The sequence below is a fragment of the Lepidochelys olivacea genome (assembly GCF_965140295.1).
Source record: "Lepidochelys olivacea isolate rLepOli2 genome assembly, chromosome: 17".
NCBI lineage: Eukaryota > Metazoa > Chordata > Testudines > Cheloniidae > Lepidochelys > Lepidochelys olivacea.
In genome coordinates, this window is record NC_140427.1 from 22,722,073 (window position 1) to 22,742,866 (window position 20,794).

General features: G+C 40.9%; 1 long non-coding RNA gene across 1 annotated transcript; it reads right to left on the reverse strand.

The window, feature by feature from the left end:
- Nucleotides 1-3,866: 3,866 nt before the first annotated feature.
- Nucleotides 3,867-18,145, reverse strand: LOC311532648. The gene is made up of 3 exons (XR_014714429.1): nt 18,073-18,145; nt 11,230-11,349; nt 3,867-5,035 (listed from the first exon to the last, which is right to left on the reverse strand). It is a non-coding gene; the product is annotated as an uncharacterized lncRNA (long non-coding RNA).
- Nucleotides 18,146-20,794: the final 2,649 nt, after the last annotated feature.

Here is a 20,794-nt window from a genome sequence, read left to right on the forward strand (position 1 = left end):
AGAGTCACAACAAAATTCATTCTTTAATTAGCAACATTCCTAGAGCAAAAGTGATTAATAAATCCAATTAGAATATAAAAAGATCCAGAATGACTAGATTAAGTAATAGAGTGGGTGCTCAGAAGCAGCTTAAATGTTTGAAGCTTACTTCCAGTTTCCATTCAATCATTATTTCTGGAAAAACACCAACAAAAATGTGCACAAGGTCATGCTCTGAAAACTCGACCTGTACTTTGACTCATCATAATATTTGCCCTGGTTTAACAGCGGTGCCTAGCCTATTGTCTTCACTCCTTATATCCGCTTCCTCATTAATTTCTCTGTATTTCCTTCATTTCATCATATCAATAAGAGTATTTGATTAGTAGGTGGTTGGGAAAGCCTAGCTTATCAGTTCAGAGTAGCACACATCAATCACACTCTATCTCAATGACAGTTTTGCTCTTTCCTGTTTACACAGAGTTGGATCATAAAACTCTAAAAGGCCTAAGGCAAACAATGCTGAACATCCAGGTTACTTGCCAACCTGTCTTGTTACTGGATACTGGGTGGAAGAAAGTGAAACTCTTCCCTGGTGTTTAGACTTTATACATTTTCTTATGACTCAAAATTAAAATGTCACTGTCCAGAATCACAGAACCAAATGAGAATTGCCAGACGGGGTCAGACCCAGGGTTCATCTAGTCCAGTATCGTGTCTCTGACGCTGGCCAGCACCAACCGCTTCAAGGGAAGGAACAAGAAACCCCATAAGAGAATAAACTGGTCACAGGGGCATTAGGGGTTGGTTTATGCCCTGAAGCATGAAGGTTGAACCTGAACTCTGCTCCCTTTGATCCCCATCATAAGGGGAGCTTCAGTCTCCCCCCGGAGATGTGTGGAGGACAGCAGGGAGGGTGAAGAACAGCAGAGCTGGGACAATGCAGAAGAAATTTTACATTTTTAAGGCCATTAGATCCCTTCTCTCAGAGGTCCCTCAGGGAGGGCACTATATCCCCTCACTCAGTCTCATGGATTCATAAATTATAAGGCCAGAGGGGACCACTGTGAACATAGAATATCAGGGTTGGAAGGGACCTCAGGAGGTCATCTAGTCCAACCCCCTGCTCAAAGTAGGACCAATCCCCAATTTTTGCCCCAGATCCCTAAATGGCCCCCTCAAGGGTTGAACTCACAACCCTGGGTTTAGCAGGCCAATGCTCAAACCACTGAGCTATCCCTCTCCCCCCAACATCCAGTATAACAGAGGTCATAAGACTTTCCTGAATTAATTCCTGTTTGAACTAGAGCAGATCATTTAAAAAACATCCAATCTTGATATAAAAATGGTCAGCAATGGAGATTCATCACAAATCTTGAATAGTTTTCTGAAGGTTAATTACCCTCACCGTTAAAACATTTGCATGTTATTTCCAGACCAAATTTGTTTAGCTTCAATGTCCAGCCCTTGGATCTTGTTAGACCTTTGTGTAGTAGACTGAAGAGCCCATTATCAAAATTCTGTTCCTCATGAGGTATTTATAGATTAGGATCAAGTCACTCGTTAGCCTTGTCTTTATTAAGCTAAACAGATTGTGCTCCTGGAGTCTATCACCTGAAGGCATGTTTTCCAATCCTTTAATCATTTTCATGGTTCTTCTCTCAATCCTTTCCAATTTACCAACATCCAAACTTGTGTTTGTCTAGAGTATATCTTCCAGAAAGGCTTCCAGTCTTGATCTGAAGACATCAAGAGTTTGTAGAATTCATCACTTCTCTTGGTAGTTTGTGAGCCATAATTCAAAACCGTAGTCATAGCTAAAACTTGGTGCCTTATTTCTAATTCAGTTTGTCTGGCTTTAACTTGCAGACATTGGGTCTTTTTTATGCCATTCTCAAATGGATTAAATAGCTATTTGGTACCTAATATATTTCCCCACTGTAATCTCATTACCCCTCAATCTTCATTCTCATAACTTAGAAGATTGATCTCTTTCAAGGTTATCTTAACTGAAAAGTTTTGCCACACTAACTGTTTTGGTATTCTTAAAGCAACTAAACTTCCTAGTCTAGGGAGCTCTTTGTTTTATTGGTACAAAATGCTTGTTCCCATTCAGGAAGTGAAGTAAGCTATGGTGGTATAAGGGATCTTTATATCTTTATAGCTGTGTTTACTCTAGGGCTTCTATACATATAATTATTTTAGCAAAGAATCACAGCCATGACCAACAGAGTTACACCAGTAACACTTTCAAGTATAGACCAGCCCTAAATCTCAAACTGGAAAGCATTTTTCCAGATCTTAAACTATTTTTAAAAAGAAAAGGAGAACTTGTGGCACCTTAGAGACTAACAAATTTATCAGAGCATAAACTTTCGTTAGCTACAGCTCACTTCATCGGATGAAAGCCTTATTTAATATTTTCTATTTCAAATGCTTTAACTGATTTTCCTTCTTTGTTATAATTTTTTATTAAAGATACAGAAAAGTCTAATGGTGTGCTTGCCATGGGACTAAGCAGGCTGGGCTCTCTATATACCAAACCCTGAACCTTGTTGAAAACTGTTTCCTTTTGGACAGTGACTGGGTTATGTTAGTACCTTTGACTGTTTGGGACTTTTTTTTAATCTAAAGTAATTCAACGTCTCACCAGTTGCATACACAGCAGTAAAATCACCTCTGTTCTCCAATTGCTACTCCACTATTTATACAGCCAATAGCCCTTTTTGCTATAGCAAGACACGGGAAGCTCATGTTGAGTCGCTTGTCCACTGTGACCCCTGTATCTTTTTCAGAGGATATGTCTGTGTTTCACACTGCAGGTATAAATTCCAGGCCAGCTAGACATGCCCATGACTGAGCTACTGTGCCCAAAACAGTATAGCCATATTAGTGTGAGCAGCAGAATGGATTAGCCACCCTCAGTCAGATCCCGTCCAAGATGCTAGGCAAATACTCAGAGTGGCTAGCCCCCTCCACTGCCATGGCCTCACTTTTATTTTTAGTATGCAAGTTTGATTGGAGCTGGTGGAAGTGCATCTCCTTGAGTTGGAATTTATACCTCCAGCTCAAAGTGTCATGCTGTCTGGAGTGGCTCATGCACATGAGTGCCAACCTCAGGGTAGACTGTCCAGGAACAGGGCACAAACTCCAAACTGGTTGTTTGTTCTACAGTTAGATTTCACCAGCTAAACAACAAGCATAAACTCCACAAGCACTATAACAGAATCACAGGGTTGGAAGGGACCTCAGGAGGTCATCTAGTCCAACCCCCTGCTCAAAGCAGGACCAATCCCCAATGTTTGCCCCAGATCCCTAAATGGCCCCCTCAAGGATTGAACTCACAACCCTGGGTTTAGCAGGCCAATGCTCAAACCACTGAGTTATCCCTCCTTAATATGGAGTCACAGACAGTCCTGTTGGGCACTGTGGTCTATCTTTCCACCCAGGCAAGCTTGTCTTTGTGATAGATGGTTCCTGTCAGGGTTCCCTTTCCACTCTGAACTTTGGGTACAGATGTGGGGACCCACATGAAAGACCCCCTAAGGTTATTTCTACCAGCTTAGGTTAAAAGTTCCCCAAGGCACAAATTCTCCCTTGTACCTCAGATTAGGTAAATGCTGCCACCACCAAGTGATTCAACAAAGAATCAGGGAAAGGACTACTTGGAGTCCTATTCCCCCAAAATATCCCCCCAAACCCTACACCCACCTTTCCTGGGGAGGCTTGAGAATAAACAAGATGAGCACAGACCAGCCTTGGGTTTTTTAGGACACTAAAAAACACAATCAGATTCTAAAAAACCCCCATAACTTTATTAGAAAGAAAAAAGGTAAAAGAAGCAGCTCTATGAAATTAGAATGGGAGATAATCTCACAGGGCAATTAGATTAAAACATAGAGAATTTCCCTCTAGGCAAAACCTTAAAGTTACAAAAAGAAAAACCAGGAATACACCTTCCTCTTAGCACAGAGAAAATCACAAGCCAAAACAAAAGATAATCTAATGCATTTCCTTGCTAAATACTTACTGAGGAGTTGGAGTGCTTGCTTTCTTGTTCTGTCTCTGGCAAAAGCCACACGGAAAAGACAAAGCCTGTTCAAATCCCCCCACACCCAGATCTGAAAGTATCTTGTCCCCTTATTGGTCCTTTTGGTCAGGTGCTAGCCAGGTTACTTGAGCTTCTTAACCCTTTGCAGGTAAGAGGCTTTTGTGCCTCTGGCCAGGAGGGATTTTATAGTATTGTATACAGACAGATGGTTACCCTTCCCTTTATTTTTATGACAGTCCCTTACACTGAAACTCACATCAATATTCAGGTTACTCCCAGACCCAAAGGACCAGTCACTTACTCCAGGTCAATTGTACCCCAGATCTGTCAGTACAGAGAATGCTTGTAGCCAATCCTGTAATGAACTAACTAAATATTTATTAACTAAGAAAAGAAATGAGAGTTATTGACAAGGTTAAAGCAGATAACATACACACACAAATGAGTTACAGTCTTAGATTCATACTATAGCAGTTGCTATCATCTCTTTGAATCAAGCTTTATATGTCCTTTAGGCCTACCCAAGCAAAACAGCTGGGGGTCTTTTGCTTAAGCTTAGTGATTCTTGCCCTGTTAGAGCCCAAGCAGCAAAAAGAACCTAGTTTCTCCTTGCCAGGGATTTTTATCCCTTTCTCCTCAGAGTCCAAGCTGATGGGATGAGTTTATGCCCAGGTCTTCTCTTCAGCCAACTATTTTAGGCTTCTTCAGTGCAAGTTATTTGGGTCTGCTGAGTTAAACATGTCTATCCCTACTCGACAGTATTTATATCCATCTTTTAGATCCTCAAAATTCCTGTGCACCTGCTATCCAGCCCGGTAGGTGCCTAAATTCTGCTGGAGAAAATGCACAAAACCATCTAAGTCCTGATATCACTGAACTACTCAGCACCATAGCTGACAATGAAGCCCTATGAGATTCACATCCTAGGCATTCCTCCAGCTATCTTGCCTGCAGGGTCCAATCTGGTAGCTGTCCTCTTCAGTGTGTCGTCTATGAGGCCGTGGTCTGTGGAAAAAATATGATGTGATTATGTAATTACAGACTGTACCATAATGCATACTGGGGCCAAATTAAGGTTCCACGTGGTATAAGTAAATAGAGTGACTGGAGCAGAGGGAGCAAACCCTGGGTCTCTCATATACTAGGCAGGTGCCCTAGCCACCAACCTATATAACCATTTTCATACTTTTACTCTCACTGGCTCAATGACTCTAAGTTTTTATCCACAGTGGAACAGTTTCAATGGGAGAGACTGAGGCAGCCGTACATCAGACTATTCCATAGGTCAGTGGTCTGAGCACTCATCTGAGAGGTGGGAGACCTCTCTTCAAATCCTGTCTCCCACCCCCAGGTAGAGTGGAGACCTGAACCTGGGTCTCCCACGTCTCAGGCAAGTGCTCTAGCCACTGGGCTAAAAGTTAGACGGTGAGCACCACAAACACCTCCTCCACTGGTTGTTTTGTGTAGAGTAGGGCAGGTGTGTAACTAGGATACAGACATTACAAGTAGGATTAATACATGTAGCAACTCACAAGCATTTCATAGGCTAACACTAAATACACTGTTATAAGTCCAATACCCATCTTAACCATACTAACACAAAGGTAAGATGGAGTGGTTTCCAGAAATGAATTTGTCAATCCTCGGCTGAGGCCTAAAGCCTTGGCAAGAGCTGGAACCTGGTCTGCCAGCAACTTTTGAGGTATGTCTATACTGCAATCTGCTGTGTGACAGAACAGCAATGGGACTGGGTCCCCAGTGTGCTTATACAGCCTGCACTGAAGCCTGTGCCACCAAATATACAATGCTACTTTTAGCCATAGTAGGATGGCTAAAGCTATCATGGGTATGTGTACCTAAGCTGCAGTCACACACATAGGTAATCTACAAGAGTGCTCGAGCCAGAAATCTGCATAGTGCTGATATGCCCCTGTCAAGGTTCCTTCCCCACTCTGAACTCTAGGGTACAGATGTGGGGACCTGCATGAAAGACCCCCTAAGCTTATTCTTACCAGCTTAGGTTAAAACTTCCTCAAGGTACAAACTTTGCCTTGTCCCTGAACCCTATGCTGCCACCACCAAGCATGTTAAACCAAGAACAGGGAAAAAGGCCACTTGGAGATGTCTTCCCCCAAAAATATCCCCCCAAGCCCTACACCCCCTTTCCTGGGGAAGGCTTGATAAAAATCCTCACCAATTTATACCGGTGAACACAGACCCAAACCCTTGGATCTTAAGAACAATGAAAAATCAATCAGGATCTTAAAAGAAGAATTTTAATTAAAGAAAAAGTAAAAGAATCACCTCTGTAAAATCAAGATGGTAAATACCTTATAGGGTAATCAGATTCAAAACATAGAGAATCCCTCTAGGTAAAACCTTAAGTTACAAAAAGACACAAAAACAGGAATATACGTTCCATTCAGCACAACCTATTTTACCAGCCATTTAAACAAAAGGAAATCTAATGCATTTCTAGCTAGATTACTTACTAACAAGTTCTAATACTCCATTCCTGTTCTGTTCCCGGCAAAAGCGTCAAACACACAGACAGACCCTTTGTCCCCGCCCCCTCCAGCTCTGAAAGTATCTTGTCTCCTCATTGGTCATTTTGGTCAGGTGCCAGCAAGGTTATCTCAGCTTCTTAACCCTTTACAGGTGAAAGGGTTTTGCCTCTGGCCAGGAGTGATTTTATAGTTCTGTATACAGAAAGGTGGTTACCCTTCCCTTTATATTTATGACAGCCACCAACAACTGAGTCTGACACTTTGTGCACCCAAAATCAGAGTAATTTTTGGGTTTTGAGCTTGACATTGGACACTAGATGTCACTGAGGGTATTCCAGAGAAGTAACATTAAAGTAGATTCTCATCCCACATTTCTTCTCTACTTCTCAGCAAAACAAGTGTGATAAGAATCCTTGACATTTTAACAACAGGTTCTTTTGGGGGGAAGTTGAGTATTAGGAATTCCTTGAGCAAACAACCTGAAATTTACACCACAAACTTTATCACAGACCCTGGACTGGCAAATCAACTTTCAGGCCAATCATTCTGCCAATGCTGATTTTAGGACAGATTGAAAATTCAGCTATAAACAAAAACTGGGTTGCAAAACTTAACTCTGGTTTGGCTACTCGCTGCCCCATAATGTTCTTCTCTTCAAATGAATGCTCCTGCACAATGCTCCGTTCAGCTTTAGAAAAACAGAGGCGATCTTTGTCTAGTAAAACACATTTCACTTATTGGCTTTTACTTTTTGATTTGCTTAATTTTTCATATGTTCCTGTGTAATGATGCAAAAATGCAGAAGGAAAGTATAAATGCACTGGCATGTATTTGTTTTTTGCTAAAATTAGTGCATTTCACAGTTTATGCTTTTAGTTACGCGGTTTGCCCTCAAAATGTCAATTTAAATGTTTAAGAATAAGTTAAAATATCTGTGCTGATTTGTAGAAACATGGGAGTTGCCATACTGGACCAGATTCAAGGTCCATCTAGTCCATGGCCCTATATCTGACAGAGACCATGAACAAAGGCTTCAGAGGAAGGAACAAGAAACCCTGCAGTAGGTAGTTATGAGTACAACTGGTTGGAAAATGGAATTTCCACTCCATGAGAAATTCTGACATTTTGAAACTTGTTTGCATTCTGAATTGGAACATAACATGGGGATTTCTAACGTGGTCCTGGAACAGGTTTCAGAGTAGCAGCCGTGTTAGTCTGTATTCACAAAAAGAAAAGGAGTACTTGTGGCACTTGGAGACTAACAAATTTATTTGAGCATAAGCTAGCTCACGAAAGCTTATGCTCAAATAAATTTGTTAGTCTCTAAGGTGCCACAAGTACTCCTTTTCTTTTGCATCTTGGAACAGAAATTCTGAACAAATTGTATTTGGAAATATCTATTTTTTTAATAATTTTGAATTGTTTCATTTAGATAATGTCAAAACACTGTAATATAAAATATTAACTCTAATATAGATTAAATAAAATATATTGACATTCATATTTTAATATAATAACAAAGCAAATCAAAATAGTAAAGTCAAAATGACATACTTTTACCTTATTGCAATTAAATGTTTCAACATTATCAAATTGAGACAAGAAAATAAAAAGGATTAATTTTGACATTTTTCTGGAAACAGTATAGTCAAAAATCAACACATTTCCATGAAGCATTTTAGTTTTGATGAAATTGCATTTTCAAGTGGAAAATATTTTATCGTGTAATTATGAGATAATCTTCCCCCATGAAGTCCTCATCCTAATCCCTAATAGTTAGAGATTGGTTTAAACCATGAAGCATAAGGTTTTATATCCCTTCCAACATTTTTGTTAGTGTTGACTATTATAACTCATAATAATTAATTATATTTCATTGGAAAAAGATTAATTATAACTGGGAATCATCTAAGAACACCTTACTAAATGCCCCAAAAGCCACAAACTTGTAACCAAGATACAAGACCATGCAGGAAAAACACCAGCCTGGTTTAGAGGGGAAGTGAAGGCAGCAGTAATAAATAAATAAATAAACAAACAACAAATGGAAGAAAGAGGAAGTTGAGGATAATGAATATAAATCAAAAGTTAGGAATTGTAGAAAATTGATAAGGGATGCAAAGGGATATAAGGAGAAAACAATTGCCAAAAGAGTTGAGGACAATAAGGCAGAGGTTTTTTTAAAACTATATTAGGAACAAAAAGAATGCTGACAATGGCATTGGTCCATTATTAAATGGAAATCATAGAATTATCAATAATAATGCAGAAAAGGCAGACTTATTCAATAAATATGTCTGTTCTATATTTGGGGGAAAACAGCTGATACAGTGCCATAAAATTCAAAATTCTGTGCCAAAATATTAAAAATTCTGCATCAAAAAATTCAAAATTCTCTATAATTTTGCATATTTTATTTGTCAAAATAATGCAGTATAATCACACCAGTTTCAATTGTTTTGGTAATTTATTTAAACTACAATATAGAAAAAATTCACAATAACTATTCAGCATTTCCTAAACACCTGAAAGTTAAGTTGCAAACACTTTGTAACTAATGCCCTGCATTCCAGTTATAATCCTGGATTTTCATTTAAATTTCATTACTGAAAACTTAACAGAAAAAAAAAGTAGAATGTCATTTTTAATTGCTCAGACTTTCACACATGAAAGTCATACAGTTTTGCTAATCATTGTCCTGGATCTGGCTGGGACTTTGGGAAGTGCTTGGTTCTGACTGTCCTGACATTTTATTGCCTGCTTGGTAAATGTTTTATTTGCCCTCAAAGTCTTATTTTTTAATGAGTAAGTAAAATAAATCCGGAGCTGTAATATAACCCCATTGTGCCACTTCGTCATGGGAAAAAAAGTGAGAAAGCCCATAGATCTTCCTAGCTGAGGATTTATATCCTATCTTCCTAGCTGTCATTTATAATAAGGCTCCTTTACCTCACTCTAGCAATGTAGGGGCCTTAAAACTTTCACAGGTTTTATGCTCCTGGGGGAACTGACTGAGAATGGGAACAGTTAACTAACAATAGGAACATTAACAATGTTACTACGTAGGCAAGATGCTGCATTTCTGTCTCAGAGAATGAGATCAATTAACCATCAACGACTACTTTAACAACCTTACTACACAGTCAGGCTGCTACATTTGTGCCTCAGAGAATGAGATCAATTAACTCAAGCAGGGTGCTACACTTCTGCCTCTAGCCTGCCTAGTGCATAATAAAAAGCCCTACTCTTCCATGCCAGCAAGCTGCAGTCGCAAGAGAGAGGGACAGATTCTCTCTCTCTCTCTCGCTTGTTGTCACGCATGTACGCCCAGCCCCTTGACGGTGATTAACCATGCAGGCACACATGCCCAATCCCCCTCCCCCATCTCTGAGGCTGATCCACGCACACTGGAACAGACACGCTGCCTGGACTGCTGGGGAAGAGGTGCATGTCCCCCAGCAGATTTTTTTTGCATTTTTCTGTGCAGGGGCCATATAAGGGAGCACAGAATTCTGTCAGGAGTAGATGATAACACTCTTTCCATTGCACTAGTAGCTCTGGAGGATGTTAAACAGAAGCTACTAAATTTAGACTTTTTAAAATCGGCAGATCCAAGAGTTTTAGAAGAGCTGGCTAAGGTGTTAATGTTGATTTTCAAAATATCTTGGAGCACTGGGGAAGTTCCAGAACAGTGGAAGAAAGCTAATGTGCCAATTTGTAAAAACGTAATTGGGATGACCAGGATAATTATAGGCCTGTCAGCCTGACCTTAATCCCGGGCAAGATAATGGAGCAACTCATAGAGGACTTGATTAATAAAGAATTAAAGGAGGGTAATGTAATTAATTCAAATCAATATGGGTTTATGGAAGATACATCCTGTCTAACCTGATACCTTTTTTTATTACAAGTTTGGTCGATATAGTTAAAAGTGTTGACATAATATACCCGTAAGGTGTTTGACACACTACCACATGACATTTTGATTTAAAACCTAGAACAATATAAAATAAAGCATACATTAAATGGATTAAAAACTGGCAATTTGATAGGTCTCAAAATGTTATTGTAAATGGGGAATCATTGAGCAGCTGTGTGTCCAATGGGGTTCCACAGGCAGCTGTTCTTAGAATCATAAAAGTTCAGAGCTGGAGGAGACCTCAGGAGGGCATCTAGTCCAACCCCCTGCTCAAAGCAGGACCAATCCCCAACTAAATCATCCCAGCCAGGGCTTTGTCAAGCTGGGCCTTAAAAACCTCTACGGATTGAGATTCCACCACCTCCTTAGGTAACCCATTCCAGTGCTTCACCAGCCTCCTAGTGAAATAGTTTTCCTAATATCTAACCTACAGCTCCCCCACTACAACCTGAGACCATTGCTCTTTGTTCTGTCATCTGCCACCACTGAGAACAGCCAAGCTCCATCATCTTTGGAGCCCCCGTTCAGGTAGTTGAAGGCTGTTATCTTGGACCTATGCTATTTCACATTTTTATCAGTGAGCTGGAAGAAACATGAAGTCATCACTGATGAAGTTTGCAGATGACAGAAAAATTGGGGGAATGGTAATAATGAAGAAGATCACTGATTCAGAGCAATGTGTATCACTTGGTAAACTGGATGCAAGCAAATATGTGTTTTAATATGGCTAAATGTAAATGTATACATCTAAGAACAATGTAGGCCATACTTACAAGATAGGAGACTTTACCCTGGGAAGCAGTAAGTCTGAAAAAGATTTGGAGGTCCTGGTGGATAATCAGCTGAATATGAGATCCCAATGTGACTCTGTGACCATTAGGGCTAATGCTATCCTGGAAGACATAAATGGGGGGAATCTTGAGTAAGAGTAGTGAGATTATTTGACCTCTATATTTGACATTGGTGTGACCACTGCTGGAATACTGTGTCCAGTTCTGGATCCCCCAATTCAAGAAAAATGTTAATAAATTGGAGACAGTTCAGAGAAGAGTCATAAGAGTGACTGAAGGGTTAGAAAGCATGCCTTATAGTGACAGACTCAAGGAGTTCAATCTATTTAGCTTAACAAAGAGAAGGTTAAAGAGGTGACTTGATTATCTCTTTAGTACAGTATCTACATATGGGGGAAAATATTGGGCTCTTCAATCTGGCAGAGAAGGTCTAACATGATCCAATGGCTGGAAGTTGAAGCTAGACAAATTCACAATGGAAATAAGGAATAATTTTAAACTATGAGAGTACTTGACCTTTGGAACATTTTACCAAGCATCATGGTGGATTCTCCATCACTGACCATTTTAAAATCAATATTGGATGTTTTTTTAAAAGATCTGTTCTAAAAATTATTTTGGGCAAGTTTTATGGCCAGTGTATAGAGAGAAAATGAAGACAGATATTACTACATTCATAGTTCATCTAAATGTTAACACCTCCTTTTGATCTCTGAATGAACAGAATACAGCAATAGACAGGAACTGTTTGGTTACATTGTCAACCTCTAACAATATATATGTAAACATACAAAAAATAGAATAATTATCTAATATGTCTCTGAAGTTGAATCTGGGTCAATTAGCCTGTTAGTTGTATAACCCTTTCTGGTCCTGTGTCACAATAACTGTATATATAATGATCTTTTAACTAATACTCTCTCTCTTTTCTAATAAATCTTAGTTTAGTTAATGAGAATTGGCTGTAAGCGTGTATTTGGGTAAGATCTGAGATATTCATTAACCTGGTGGGTAATATGTCTGATCCTTTGAGACTGGTAGAACTTTTTATATGATTAACAAGATTTTCAGTAATCCTCATCATATTTGATTTGGGTGTCTGGGAGGGAGCTCAAGGCTGGGTGGCTTTAAGGGAGCTGTATTTCTGGCTTCTGGGTAACCCGTAAGGTATTACAGAAGCTGTTTTGTTGCTCACTTGGTGTATCTGAGTATTAGAATAACCACCAGTTTGGGGGATTGTCTGCCCCATTCTTTGAAGTTTGCCTAATTGAGCAATCTCAGCATGGCCCCCCCGGAATCCCGGTCACAAATATGAATAAAGTTCTTAGGTCAGTTTCTTAGGAGAGATAGTGAGCTTCAGAGCTGCAAACAGTTCTTTCAGAATTAGTTTAATAGAGTATAGTCTAATGTCCAATATCAGGGTGATCCACACTGGACCTGGAGACCTCAGTCTTGTGACTCAAACTTCCCCTGACAAAGCTGAAGCAGATCTGAGATACAGGATCAGGGCCCAGGAGTTCTTTTTATAGTTCTCTTTGGCAGGCTCATGACAGTAAACAGAGTAAGCAGGTGTTCCTTGGGTGAAGCATTGTGGCTTTGAAATAAAACCACCTATGTCCAAAGTACCACTGGTGATTAGCTGCATAGATTAGCATCAGGTAACTGCCCACTCCCGCCCTTTACATGTAGTTTACTACAAACTTCAAAGAGAAATTAAGACAATGATATTACTACATTTACAGTTCAACCGTTCATCTAAATGTTAACATCTCCTTTTGATCTTTGCATTAACAGAATACAGGGACAGACAGGAACCGTTCAGTGATATTGTCAGCCTCTAACAATATATACATAAACACACAAACCCCACAGTCATTATCTACTAATATGTCTCTAAAGGTTGAATCTGGGTCAATTAGCCTGTTAGTTGCTTAACGCTTTTTGGTTCAGTGTCCCACCAGCTGTCACATGGGCCCTTGCAACTGCAACTTTTTAATACCCCATCCTAGGGCATTCTTGTGATTAGAGGTTCATCAGAGCTTCAGTTCAGAACAAGTACCCAGTCTTATGAACCTCAGTAGACCAAGTCCTTCCAATCCTCCCCTAAGGATTGGGGCCCTCCATGGACCAGGTTCCTGTCCGTTTGTTGGATCAAGAAGCAAGGCCCTGAGTCAGCCTAAACTCATGCTTTTTATCCAAAAAGCATTTTTTTTTGGTCTGTGGATCACTGGAGAATCCACTTTGAACTAGTGGATGCATATCTCCCCAGGAGGGCTTCAAAGGCTGATAACAGAGGAAGTTCCTTAGCATTTCACCTCCATACTACAGAAGGTAGAACACAAACACAATTCCATTTTTAATACAATGTACCCAAAGGTGTCAATGTAATTCAGTTAAGTTTATCTTAAGTCCATTACGTTTCTTCAGGACGCTGTCAATCCGTCACACTCTGCTGTTTAGCTTTTGCCATGATTAAAATTGACTGTATATTCTTAGCCTGTGTTTCCTGACTCCTAGCCAGCCTTTGATCCCAGACAATACTTGACAATACCAGGACTGCTTAGATTTTTAATAGTCTTTTCTGAGAGACATCGTCAAAGGCCTTCTGAAAGTCTAAATAAATTATCTCAACTTGTTTTTTCTTTCTGCGCTCGTTTATTGACACATTCAAATAGTTTTAACAGATTAGTGAGACATGATTTTTCTTTGCAGAAACTGTGCTCGTTAGAGCCTATCCTATCATGATCTTCCAGGTATTTTATTATTCTATTTCCATTATCATTTCAACCAGTTAGGTACAGATGTAAGGCTTAATGGTGTAGCTAAATTATATGTGTGTGTGTGAGTGTGTGTGAGATTAGAGGCTCACACCACAGGGATATGGGACTAAGAAGTAGGTATATTTGAAGTGTATGTAGTAGGCATATAAGTAAGATGAAGCTGTAATTATGCTAGGTCTGTAAGATATGTAGCCTGAGCATAGAAGGTCTCAGGCCTGAAACAGGCTGTCATGACTTGTTGACCGAGAGATAACACTGTACCAGTAAATGTAAGATTACAGAGTGACATACCAGGGGTACACTCCAGATTAGTGGGGGGCTGTGTCACCCCTGCCCTACACTGTTGGGTGCCTTACAATGCCTTGCTGTATTAGCTCCCCCTTGGGACACTCACGAACAGCCTACCAGGATCTTCCTCCAGAAATGTATGTTGTGTACTGTCCAGCCCTCTCCTGACAGTACAAATATATTAATTCTATTATTCTTTTAAGGGAATAATATGCCACTTTCTTATTTTAAATGGAGTACCCAGACACTCCAATTTAAACACACTGGAGTAGATAAAACAGTAAAACAAGTTTATTACCTATAAAGCAAGAGTTTAAGTGAATATAAGTAATGAGGAATAAAAGTCAGAAATGCTTACAAAAAAATAAAGATAAAATGTTTACTAGTATCTACTTAAGCAACTATCTTAGCTGCAAAGCAAACAGTCGCACCACATGTTCCAGCAGATTACTGACCAAACTGTTCAGGTCAGGGCCCCTGCCCCAGCATCCAATGGCTGTTTCCTTTTGTCTTCTCAGCTGCTGACAATGAAGAAGACGGGGGTGGGGGGGAGTGCCTTGAGGTGTTTGTCCCTCCTTTTTATATTTTCACTCACCCTCTTGAAAAACATTTCCAGCTAAGACCCAGGAGACAAAGATTCTATGTGAAAGGATGTTCCCTGCTGAGTTTTTTTACCTGTTTGAACTTCCTTTGTTTTTCCTCCCTACTTGATGACTCTGTTTACTACTTCCATGCAAGTTAAGATGAACACACATTCCTTTGTTTACGACAGACCTGTTTGCCCACTTCTGCTTGGGCGGGGTTGTTGGGTTTGGAACATACATTAATAACATCCTACAGGGGACTCTTATAACTTCACATACAATGTTGTCACATTTTTTATCAGGACAATATTGAGCAGCAAATTGTGAGTTTTTAAATTATATCTTACTAGGCAGATGTTGTACAAAAATTATTACAATAGTGTTAGGGTGTGAATACTGGGGTGTATTCTGTCACATACAGTAAAAGATGTATTAAGGTTCTCATGTTCTAAAAGATATGCAGCAATAGCTTGTGGAATATATGTCACAATGTATCAATTAATATCTCAAGATGATAAGTAATTATGTCTTGAGCAATTCTACAATGACTGCTATCACATTCTGGGGTGCAATCAAGACCAAAGAGAAGTTGTCTCTCCCTTTGCCCTGCACCAATGGCTTGCTGATGGAGCGCCCAACCTGGGCTTCTCACAAACAGCCAAACAGCATTCAGCTCACACTGCACAGATGCAGCCCTGGCCCAGCAGCTCTGACCCCAGCAGCCTGTCAGCTACAAACTAGTCCACTCTGGCTTTCACCAGCCTGGGTTACTACCTGCAGGGTGAGCCCAACACACTCCCAGTACAGATTTTCCCCACAAACATGTGTTCTGCACTGTCCAGCCCTCTCCTGGACAGTTTAGATATTAGAGGTCCATTGCCCCTGTCAGGGGTCAATGCAGAGGCAAAACAGGGGGGTCCACATGCCCCACCCCCAATTTCTACCAGGGAGGGTTCATACCAGAATGTGACCAGCAGCAGCCTTTTGGCACTGTGCAGGGAGGAAGGGATAGGAGCTGCTTCCAGCTGCAGAGGAGAGGAGGGGGAAGGGAACCCATGTCTTTGCAGAACTCATCCCTTACTCCCCTCCCCCCGGTGGCTGGAAGCAGCTCCCATCCCTTCCTGCCCCTACAGTGTGAAAGGCAGCTAACACCTCCAGGCTGATGCTGGCTACTAACATGACCCAGCTGCCTTCTGTCACCCAGCTGTAGTGAGGGCAGGAAGGGATTAAGCCCTAAGGAGGCATTGTACACCACGTCCCCAGGAAACCTGACTGCAGGGGCTTTAGTGGCCATGGATCCCAGCCAGAGGTGGCTCAGCAGGGGAGGGCGCCTATGGGACAGAGCAGCTCCATGCTCCCTGGGGCCAGACCCAGAGGGCTGCTGCAGACCCTGCAGATTCAGCTGAAAATCGCTTCCCCTCCCTACTCCAGTGCTTATCTGAGAGGTGGAGAGGCTCCCCCATGCTGGTGTAGCGTTCACCTGGTGCTTTGCAGGGTTCTGGGTGGCTTTGGCATATACAGGGCTTGGCTTCTCATGGGTATAGCCTCGTGCGGGAGAGTTGATCGCCAATCAACTTTGATGACACCTGCCTAAAGGCATCAGCTTGTCTTTTGTCTTTGAGAAACAGGTTTACCCCTCCTCAGACTTGACTGGTAAACAAATTTCAGTCATAATTTCAGTTTACGTTCATAACTTTACATATAATGTTGCTACACACATTTCACCATGATATTATTGACCAGCAAGTTATTAGTTTTCAAATGATACCTCAAAAGGTCTATTTAGTATAAAGATTATTTCAGTAGTGCGTAAAGTATGAATACAAGGTGCATTCGGTCACATCCACAAGTCACTGTAGTAACTCACTGACATAATGCTAATGAAAGTAAGAGGAATATTAGACATGCTGTGAAACCCCTTTCTGTCCTGCTATATTGTATTGGTTTTGATATTGTTTATCTGCTTAGTAAGAATCTTAATAAAAGGAGGGTTGAGAACTTTAGAATCATAGAATATCAGGGTTTGAAGGGACCTCAGGAGGCCATCTAGTCCAACCCCCGCTCAAAGCAGGACCAACACCAACTAAATCATTCAGCCTGACCTTTCAAATCTCTAAGGAAGGAGATTCCACCACCTCCCTAGGTAACGCATTCCAGTGCTTCACCACCCTCCTGGTAAAAAAGTTTTTCCTAATATCCAGCCTAAATCTCCCCCCACTGCAACTTGAGACCATTACTCCTTGTTCTGTCATCTGCTATCACTGAGAACAGTCTAGATCCATCCTCTTTGGAATCCCCTTTCAGGTAGTTGAAAGCAGCTATCAAATCCCGCCCCCCCCGCATTCTTCTCTTCTGCAGACTAAACAATCCCAGTTCCCTCAGCCTCTCTTTATAAATCATGTGTTCCAGTCCCTTAATCATTTTTATTTCCCTCCGCTGGAAGCTTTCCAATTTTTCCACATCCTTCTTGTAGTGTGGGCCCCAAAACAGGATGCAGTACTCCAGATGAGGCCTCACCAACGTCGAATAGAGGGGAACGATCACGTCCCTCGATCTGCTGGCAATGCCCTTTAAGTACTTCATTTGTGGTCATTGTTCCTCTAGTGCCCCTAGAGTCTCCAAACCTAATGATGATTCTCACACTGCTAATCCTGATACTGTCGTATCTCTAAGCCCAGGTGACTGTGATCTAATGTAAAACCAATGTTATATTAATCCAGACATTAATAAGGCTACGCTGCTCTGTAATGCCCCAAGTCACTTCTAGAGTATTTTTTAAATATAGGGACAACACTTGCTACCTTTCCACCCTCCTGTATAGTAGAGGTTTTCAATGCAAGATTAAAAAAATTTTTAGCAGCTCAATCACCTCACTCTTAAACCTCCTTCGGATTTATTTCTTTTTAAATTATTAATTTATTCAATGCCCTCTTCTGACAGCTCAGTTTCTGATGGCCTCCCATTTTTATATTTATAATATAAAGAAGAGAGCAGGTCAGAGATAGATATCTCCCTAACATTCTCTGAAGTGAAGACTGATGTAGAGAAAGCATTTAGATCCAGATCCTAAAAAGTATTAAGGTGCCCTACTTCTATTGATTTCAATGGGAGTTAGGTGCTGCACCTAACCATCTTTGAATAACTGTGCTTTATCTCCTTAGCTATGTCCTTACCTTTTTCTTAATTGCTCCCTTTAGCCCCTGGCAATCCACAGATTGATTCACAACCCTCCTGTTTCTGATATACTTAAAGAATCTCTTGTTAGTTGTTTTTTAGCTTTTAGCTAACTGCTCTTCAGAATCCAGCTTACACCTCCCAATTTCCCTCTTACATATTAACTGCTGTTTATTGGCTTCACTGGGGATAGATTTCCAAATTCCAAAGGATTTTTGATGAGCTTAGATAACCAATAAATAGCAAGCTTGGTTCAAGAGGTTATCTTTTGCCTTCCTCATTTCTTTTTTGTTTGCATGAGACTCTTTCATTGTTTCTTTAAAACGTAAGGTTCTGATTTCCTTTACTTTTTGACCTTAGGCCCTTTATGAGCAGCTTCCTCATTTTATTCAGCTGTCCCTTTGCAAAGTTTAGTGAAACTGACAGTGTTTGGATATTGAACCTATTTACTGAACTGGGTTTAAGGTCGGGGTTACTGAATGGCTCATCTACTGTTAATTATTTAACGCTTGGATTGTCTGTGAATCTGCAGTCGGGTTTCCAGGACAAGCCTGCTTTTGCCCTTCCTCTAAAATTCACAAAGGAATACTGGTTTCAGAATTGGCAGGTTAAATCTGGGGCTGAGTGTGGAGAGTGGGCAGAGGTGCAGTTAATTCCCAAAATGAGCTATGCATGGTTGCAGCAAGCATGGGATCTAAGGACAGTAGTGAATTTCCAGTAAGTGTCAATGGGAGTGAAAGCAAGTGCTGTAGAAGTAAAAAGCAAAGAGAAACTGTCTCAGTTTGGGGGGAAAAAGAATAGTGACGAGAGACAGACAGGAAAGATAAGATACAAGCCGCTGAAGAAAAGAGAGTTGCTTGGGATATAGAGACAGTGTTGTTGTGGCTGTGTTGGTCCTAGGACAATCAAAGATATTAATTCACTCACCTTGTCTCTCATAACTGGAGAGCTACCCCTTTGTCAGAAGCTGACCAAGGCACAGCTGGGTAACCTGCTATACTCTAAGGACCAGAAAAGAAATGATTGTCTAGGACTGTAAGGGATACCCAGAGTATGGGGGTGGGGGGGAGGGGGAACCTTGGATAGCTCCTTAGATGGAAGTGGGAAAGAACTGGACAGAGGCAGCAACCAGCCTTCACCTAAACAGAATATACTTCTTCAGCCCCAGTTGTGAAAAAGCCAACAGGTAGAGAAGGAGAAGCTGCAGCTGGAGAAAGACAAACTGTGCTTGGAAGCCCAGTAACTTGCAGACCAGGAGAAGCAACATTGTAGAGAAGGGGATCAATATTATATCCCAATATGATAATATATATTATCTGTCAATATTATATCACAATAGCATCATTCTACTTATAACAAGCTAGAGAGTACATGAAACAGGGTCATAGGTCAACAATTTGCATTAAAAATGCCACTGTTTATGCACTATTGAGGAACTGTAAGTATTTCCATGGTGAAGTATTTCCATGGTGGACCATAGTCCTCTAGGAACTACCTCCCTAGTGGTGGGTCGTTAGGCAAATTCACTCAAGTTGTAACAATTCCAGAGATAGAGGCTTACACATACTGGTTCAGACTGGATTCTCCAGGGACCAACACACAAAGCTAGGACTTTTGGTTAAAAAGCCTGAGTTAAAACTGACTCAGGGCCTTCTTTCTAATCCAGCAAAGAGACAGGCCCTCTGGTCCAAAGGGGGCACCTAATCCTTACGGAAGGGTCAGAAGGTCTTTGGCCCACTGAGGCCCCTTAAGAGATGGGGCTAGTTCTGAGCAAAAGCTGTTATGAACCATATTGGAGTTAGAGGGTGATCTCTGGTAAGCATATTAGCATGCACATAGGTTTTCTCTGTTAGGCTTTTACCTTAATAATAAAAGTGCTTGCTTAGATAGAACTATGTGGTAACTTATAACTGTTGGCAGTTACACTGTCTACTGTCTGTGAGGAGAGAAATGAAGCAGGCCTACTTAGGCAGTCCGTCTTTTGGGGAATAACAAACACTGCTGTTGTAAGGAACTGTTCAGAATGGAAATACCCCAGTGAGAAGGGAGAGATACATGGGTATCCCCCGAAGAGAGGTGGCAGTTGAGGAGCCTAGAAACTAGAGTGGGTGCCCTTATTGGACCAGAAAAGGAGAAAAACAGGTGCAGGTGTCCTGAACTGTGACACTCATCACAACTCCTGAGATGGAGAGTCCTGCCATTGGGTACGTTATCAAAGAGTTTGTTATCCGGAATGGCCAGATGACACAGAACATCCAACACTCCATCATTTCTCAATGGATTTTTCCCTGTGTCCAGCAGAAAAAAAGAGGAATTTGTAGGTACACTTGCTCAAGGCCACAAAGTCTGGGGACTGTGGTATGGTACAGGTAGGAAAACGTGGGGGTCTCAATTAAAAAAGGGGACACAATATGCTTGAAATGTTGGACTCTCATAAATTGCCATTCTTTTGACACACCAGCCATTTTTGAACCATTTTTTTCCTGTATGACTAAAAACTGCTCAGTAGACTCTTGGGGGGGCTCTGCAGACGCTACATATAGTTTTCATTCAAATTACTTCAGCACATCCAATATTATGAATAAAAAGGCCCCAACTCAGTTATTCCTCCAATAAGCCAGCAAGTAATAACAAACACAATGTAATTAGGTTTAACAGCCAAAGGGAAATAAGGTACAAAAAACTATCAGAGGGATACTAAATATAGAAAAGGGGATTTCA